The 7007-nt window shown below is 46.5% G+C and overlaps 1 pseudogene; it reads left to right on the top strand.

Moving 5' to 3' along the window:
- Positions 1-5967: 5967 nt before the first annotated feature.
- On the top strand, positions 5968-6774 carry LOC128066247 (heme oxygenase 1-like; annotated as a pseudogene).
- The last annotated feature ends 233 nt before the right edge of the window (positions 6775-7007 follow it).

The following is a 7007-nucleotide window of genomic DNA, read 5'->3' as shown; positions in this document are numbered from 1 at the left end:
TCCAATATGGCGGCGCCGGCTGACGTCACTGGAGGATGTGGCACGGACGGCGCGGGGCGGGCCCGGAGGGCGCCGGAAGCGGCGGGCAGGACCGGGGGGCCGGGGAGTGGGCGGGGGCAAGGGTCTGCGGTCTGGGAACCCCCTTCCCCGGCCCCTGGGACTCCCCCGGCCCTCGCCGTTTCCTTGGAGTGCCTTCATCGCCCGGCCCGCGCCCCCCTTCCCGTGACGTGTCCTTCCTCCGCCCGCCTTCCCCTGTGTCCCCTAAGGAGCCGGGGCTGAAAGTAGACATTGGAAAGGCCTCAACGAATCGGGGCAGCTTTGGCCTCGCGAGGGCGAACCCTGATCCGTCTGGAGCTGCGCCCACAGCACTGTCCTCGGAGTAGGCCTCGGGCGAGGCTGGGCTTGGAGTCCGGTGTCCCGGTGAAACACTGGAAGGACTTTGCTCACTACCGATGGAGCGTGGAGAGAACGCGCTCTCTGCCCACATTCCCAGACCCTTCAGAAGGAGCAGCTGCGTTTAAATAGCCTGAAAACGGACTTTTAGTTTTTCTGGGTGTATTACGGTACGAAGAGAGAGGTTAGAACAAATTGAATAGTTTGGTTTGTAAAACTTTGTCCCTCCTGCCGATCAGGGCGCAGTGAGTACAGTTAGCACTGCACAGGTCAGTACAGTCAACCTTAACGAGCTTTTTATAGAGACAATAAACCTGTTGCGTTTCACGCCACGTCTTTGTACACATTAAATCTTTCAGTTTAATTACTAGGTTAAATCCTCTTGGCGTGCTTGACTGTGCACGTTCTGTTAAAGAACAGATGTCAAACCTGAAGGGAGGGCGTTGGAAGGCCAGACGAGTGGAACTCACACATAAAACATTATCCAGAATTGGCATTGTATGCCATCTGATATTATTTAAAGTCAGGAGTGACCACAGGCTGTGGCTTCAGAATGATTTAGATAGGAGGAATGTAACTGGACTGAAGCTGTAATAAGACATAAACGCCCACGGCAAAACCGTAGCATGGAACATTTTGGCTACAGAGTTATTTTCCTTCCACAAACCCTTTATCCAGAACTCATGCTGGCCTTCACCACCACTACCACCCCCTGCCTCGGAAAATGGGAAACTAAATCTAGGGTGGGGAGAAGGCAGGATGAGCACAATGTTCGCTTCCTTTTTCCTCTCTTTTTGGGCAAAGGTCGATTTCAGTTCAACCAATTTCTTTCATTGGCATCCTGTTCAACTGTTTTTTTCCCTCCCCCTTCCCCCCCCCCCCCCCAGTTCTTTCACAAATAGTTTAAAATGTTGCTTTTTAAAAGAAATATAGTTGATTAATATAGTCAAATACATAGTTTAAAGAGTATAAAGATAGATACAGTAAAAATCTTCCTTCTAGCCCTGACCCTGTTCACCCAGTTGTTCCCCTCTTCCCTTGGTGATTTTCAAATACCTTAGCAGATTAGGGGAAACCTAATTCCCCACCCCTTGAGTGTGGGCCAGACTTAGTGACTCTCTTCAAAGGAATTGAATGTGGCAGGGAGGACTTTGTGTGACTTCTTAGATTAGCACAATAGTGTTTGCAACTTCTCCCTTGTTCTTTCCTCTCTCTCAAATCTGAGGGAGGCCAGCTGCCCTGTCATGAAGACATTCAAGCAGCCTTATGAAGAGGCCTAGTTGCGAAGGAACTGAGGCCTCCTGCCCAACAGCCGTGTGAGTGAGTCGTCTTGGAAGTGAATCCCCTGAATGTGTGCTAAATCGCTTCAGTAGTGGCTGACTCTGTGGCACTATGGACTATAGCTGCCAAGGAGTCTCCAGACAAGAATACTGGAGTGGGTTGCCATTCCCTTCTCCAGGGTATCTTTCCTACCCAGGAATTGAACCCAAGTCTCCTGTAGCTCCTGCGTTACAGGCAGATTCTTTACCGCTGAGCCATCAGGGAAGACCAATGTGTTAATTGCAACCTCATTAAAGATTCTGAACCTCTATCACCAGGCTAAGCCATTCCTGCTAAGTCACTTCAGTTGTGTCCGACTCTGTGCGACCCCAGAGACGGCAGCCCACCAGGCTCCCCAATCCCTGGGATTCTCCAGGCAAGAACACTGGAGTGGGTTGCCATTTCCTTCTCCATTTGAAGCCATTCCTGGTGGCTTCAAAGACAGTGAAATAATAAATATTTGTTGTTTTCAGCTACCAAGTTTGGAATAATTTGTTATGCAGTATAGGTACTAAGAGCTTCCCTGGTGGCTCAGATGATAAAGAATCTGCCTGCAATGCAGGAGATCAAGGTTTAAGTCCTCGGTCAGGAAGATCCCCTGGAGAAGGGAATGGCAGCCCACTCCAATATTCTTGCTGGAGAATTCCATGGACAGAGGAGCCTGGTGGACTAGTCTATGGGGTCTCAAAGAGTCAGAAACAACTGAGCAACTTACACACACACAGGTACTACAATTCTTGGGCATATACACACAAATACGTCAGTACTTAAGAGATTGTTTGTGATTACTTTCAGTTGCTTCATATTCTATTGTATAAACATACCATAATTTTTTTGGTCACACCCCTATTGATGGACATTTAGGCTGTTTCCAGTCCTTTGCTATTGGAAACAATACTATACTAAATACAGTGAATAGCTACATGTATTTTGTCCACAAAAATATATGCTCATTGTCTATTCATGCAACAGTATCATACTTCTGAAATTATTCAGACTTTACGTAATAACATCATTGCTCTTTTTTTTTTAAAGAGTTTTCCTAGCATTTTTCCCTTATTTATTTTCTACAAAGTAGACTTCAAAATCACCTTGTCTCTATACAAAGAAAAAGGGAGGAAAGGAAAGAAAGAAAAAATGAAGGAAGAGGAATAAATTATATTTGGGGACCAAAATATATATTCCTAATAACAAGGACCATTTATTTATTGACTGCTGGAAATGTGCCAGGCATGCTTTCCTGAAACCCCGCACCAGAATGGTGAAGATTAGGTCCTGCTGCTGTTAGGCATGGACTTCAACTGCTTCCTGCAGTGCAGCTTGTTGGTCCCACACTTAATGTGCACGTGGGTCACCTCCAAATGTTCAGGAGTTAGCAGTTCAAGCTGGTGGATAAATGCTGTCCTTTCTCTTCCCTAATGGATTGTTTTTAGATCGTTTATACAACTTCTCAGTGATATTAAGCTACAGCAAGCTCAACAACACATTCTACATATGGCTCCCCAACTTTAAGCCTCAATGCCTCTGTCCTGTGTACCCCATTCCTGGAAGATGGACTCCGTAACAAAACAGCAGCACAAAAGCCTTTGTCTTGGGTCCTGTCTTCTGGGAATCCCAAAGTAACAAACCCATCTTTTTTGCAAAGAAACTGAAGCTTGGAGAAGTTAAGTAATCAGCCCAACCAAGCACATCTGGCAAATTGCAAGCCTGATGCTTGGTGAAATAAATGCTTGTTATTGTGACTAAGATTTTGTGTTATCAAGCAGCAGTATCTGAGTGATACTAATATGTTAACCCAGTTCTCACAACATCCTATGTGCTATAATTAGCCTTATTTTACAGAAAAGGCACAAAGAGATAAAGTATCTTACCCAAAATCCACAGCCTGCCTCCAGAGTCCATGTTCTTAACCAAAACCTCAGAATGATGCAATGATTTTACAGTACAGGAAGTGGTCTTTTCATAAGAGACAAGCAGGTCCAAAGACACATATGCAAAGTTTCAAAGATACAAAATTTTTTTAAATTATTTACATGGGATCTTCTTTGTGTCACACAGAATGCTTTGTTGCGGCACATGGACTCTAGTTTAGGCGAGTGGGCTCAGTAGTTGAGGTGCTTGGGTGTAGTTGCTCCTCGGCACTGGGGTCTTAGTTCCCCAACAAGGGATTGAACCTGTGTCCCCTTCACTGCAGAGCAGATCCTTAACCACTGGACCACCAGAGAAGTCTCCTAGAATTTTATTTTTGAGTAAGTGATAATAAACTCACATAAGTGATAATAAACTCACATATTTCAAAACTAAAAATGGATAAAAGGAACATACATGGAGAATTTGTGCTCCTTCCCATGCTCCCATCTATCAAAGGCACAATTGTAACATGGCCCTTTTAATTCTTGCAGCTCTACTATCTACATGTATGTGTGATCCCCTCTCCTTCAGTGGGAGCAGATTTTGTAAATTACTTCTAACCACTGTGTGTGTGTGTGTGTGTGTGTGTGAGTGTGTGAAAGTCACTCAGTTGTGTCTGACTCTTTGCAACCCTATAGACTTGTAGCCCACCATGCTCCTCTGTCCATGGGATTCTCCAGACAGGAATACTGGAGTGGGTAGCCTTTCCCTTCTCCAGGGTCCCAACCCAGGGATCAAACCCAGGTCTCCCGCATTACAGGTGGATTCTTTACCATCTGAGCCACCAGGGAAGCCCCCTTCTAACCACTAAAATATGGCAAAAGGGAGGGGATGTTGCAGGTGTAATTAAGGTCCTTAATAAATTCACACTGAGTTAATCAAAAGAGAGATTATCCTGGGCGGGTCTGCATAATCAGGTGACATTACTTTCTCTTGAAAGTGAAGTCATCTCTTCTTTAATTAGAGAGACTTGAGTCAGCTGAAACACTCTCTTGAGGAAACAGCTGCGTTGTGAACTGCCTATGGAGAGGGGTAATCAAGAGCTGATGGCCTCAATCTTAGAACTAAAGCAACTAAATTATGCCAACAGTATGAATGAGCTTGGAAGAGGACTCCAAGTTCCAGGTGAGAATATAGCCCAGCCAACACTTTGATCACAACCTTGTGAGACTCTGTGCAAAGAATCCAGTTAAGCTATGCCAAATTACTGACTGATAGAAACTCTGAAATAATAAATGTATGTTGTTTTAAGACACTGAACTTATAATTTGTTATGCCACAGATGCAGGTAGGTTGGGAAAAATAGAGTGGTAAACTATATATCATGCAAAGAGCAACCATCACACAAAATAGACTTTAAGACCACACATACACACAACATTGTAAATCAACTGTACTTCAATAAGAAAATAAGCATAAGACCACACATACACTAGAAATACACTCTCACAAAAGTTAATAGAAATACACTCTCACATTTGTGGTCAGTCAATTTTTAATAAGGTTGCCAAGACAATTCAATGGGAAAGAACAGTCTTTTCAAAACAAATGGTACAGAAACAACTGTTTATCCACATACCAATAAATAAATAAAGTGGAAACCCTACCTTACACCATATACAAAAATTAAAATGGATCAAAGACCTAAATGTATAGCTAAAAATATAAAGTGTTTAGATGGAAATTGGCATAAATCTTCCTGCTGTTGTTTTCGGCAATGGTTTCTTAGATATAACCAAAAACCCAAATTAGAAAACAAAAAGAGATAAATTGAACATTATTAAAAGAATACCATTAAGAAAATGTGCTTCAAAGGACACCATCAAAAAAAATCAAAAGTCAACTGGTGTAATGGGAAAAAAATTTTATAAATCATATACTTGATAAAGAACTTATAACTAGAATATATAAAGAATTCTTACAACTCAATAATAAAATCACAAGTAATCCAATTTAAAATAGGCAGAGTAGACAGTCGCCCTGTTGCCTCCTCCGTCTGAGTGGTTAGAGCCAGAGTCCTCGAAGCCGTTCCAGAGCCGGGACGAGTGCAGCCACAGGAAGGAGCACCTGTAGGCCAACAGCATGCCCCAGGATTTGCAGAGGCCCTGAAGGAGGCCGGGCTTCCCAGGTGGCTCTGGTGGTAAAGAACCCACCTGCCAATGCAAGAGACTTAAGAGACATGGGGTTCATCGCTGGTTGGGGAAGATCCCCTGGAGGAGGGCACAAGCAACACACTCCAGTATTCTTGCCTGGGGAATCCCATGAGCAGAGGAGTCTGGCGGGCTACAGGTCACAGGGTGGCAAAGAGTTGGACACGACTGAAGAGACTTAGCACGCACACACATGAAGGAGGCCACCCCGGAGGTGCACACCCAGGAGGAGAATGCAGGGCTCATGAAGAGCTGTCAGAAGGCCGAGGGTGACCCCAGAAGCCTTTAAGCTGGTGATGGCGTCTCTGTGTCAAGTCTCCTTGGCCCTGGAGGAGGAGATGGAACACAACCAGGAGAACCTGGTCTACGCCCCACCTCAGCTCCCCGAAAAGCTGCACTGCAGGGCTACCCTGGAACAGGACGTGGACTTCCGGTACGGGTGTGCGGGCAGGAGGGCATCCCATATGCACAGGCCACCTAACACTCGGTGCCGAGACTCCAAGAGATCAAGCTGCTGGTGGCCCATGCCTATACCCGCTACCTGGGTGACCCGTCCGGAGTGCCACGTCCTCAAAAAGGTCACTCAGAAGGCCCTCGGCCTGCCCAGCTCCAGAGGGTCTGGCCTTCTTCACTTTCCCCAACATCACCAGCGCCACCGAATTCAAGCAGCTAGTTCTACAGCTCCCTCATGAACATTCAAGGGGACCCCCGAGGTGGAGCAGAGGGTCCTGCACGAGGCCAAGACCACCTTCCTATGCAACATGCAGCTGTTTAAGGGGTTGCAGGGGCTGCTGACCCCACAACGCCAAGGACTAGGACCATTTGTGGACACCAGACCTCCACAGGCAAACAGGCAGCAAGGTGCAAGACTCCATTCCCACCAAGGTGGACCAGAAGGAAGCCCCAGCCCAGCGTCATCTCCCAGGCGCTGCTTGTGCGATGGGTCCTCGCAATCAGCTTTCCAGTGACCACGGTCAACTTGAGGCTTTATGCCATGTGAATACAAGCGTGCTGGCTCCTGGAGGCCATGAACTCTTTCTGGGGAGGGGCTCAGCTAACTTTCTCACCGTGGGCATGGGGCGGGGGAGGGGCAGCCGTTGGGGCCCCTGATGTTTCCCTGCGTCCCTCTCTCTGGAAGGAGCCTGCGACATCTCCCCCAACCAAAAGCACTCCAGTCAGTGACCTGAACTTCAGAGTGGGAGGAGGGGTCCTGCCCAGCCCCTCAGCAGCCTC

The sequence above is a fragment of the Budorcas taxicolor genome, chromosome 20 (assembly GCF_023091745.1).
Source record: "Budorcas taxicolor isolate Tak-1 chromosome 20, Takin1.1, whole genome shotgun sequence".
NCBI lineage: Eukaryota > Metazoa > Chordata > Mammalia > Artiodactyla > Bovidae > Budorcas > Budorcas taxicolor.
This window is presented reverse-complemented; position numbering and strand designations above follow the sequence as displayed.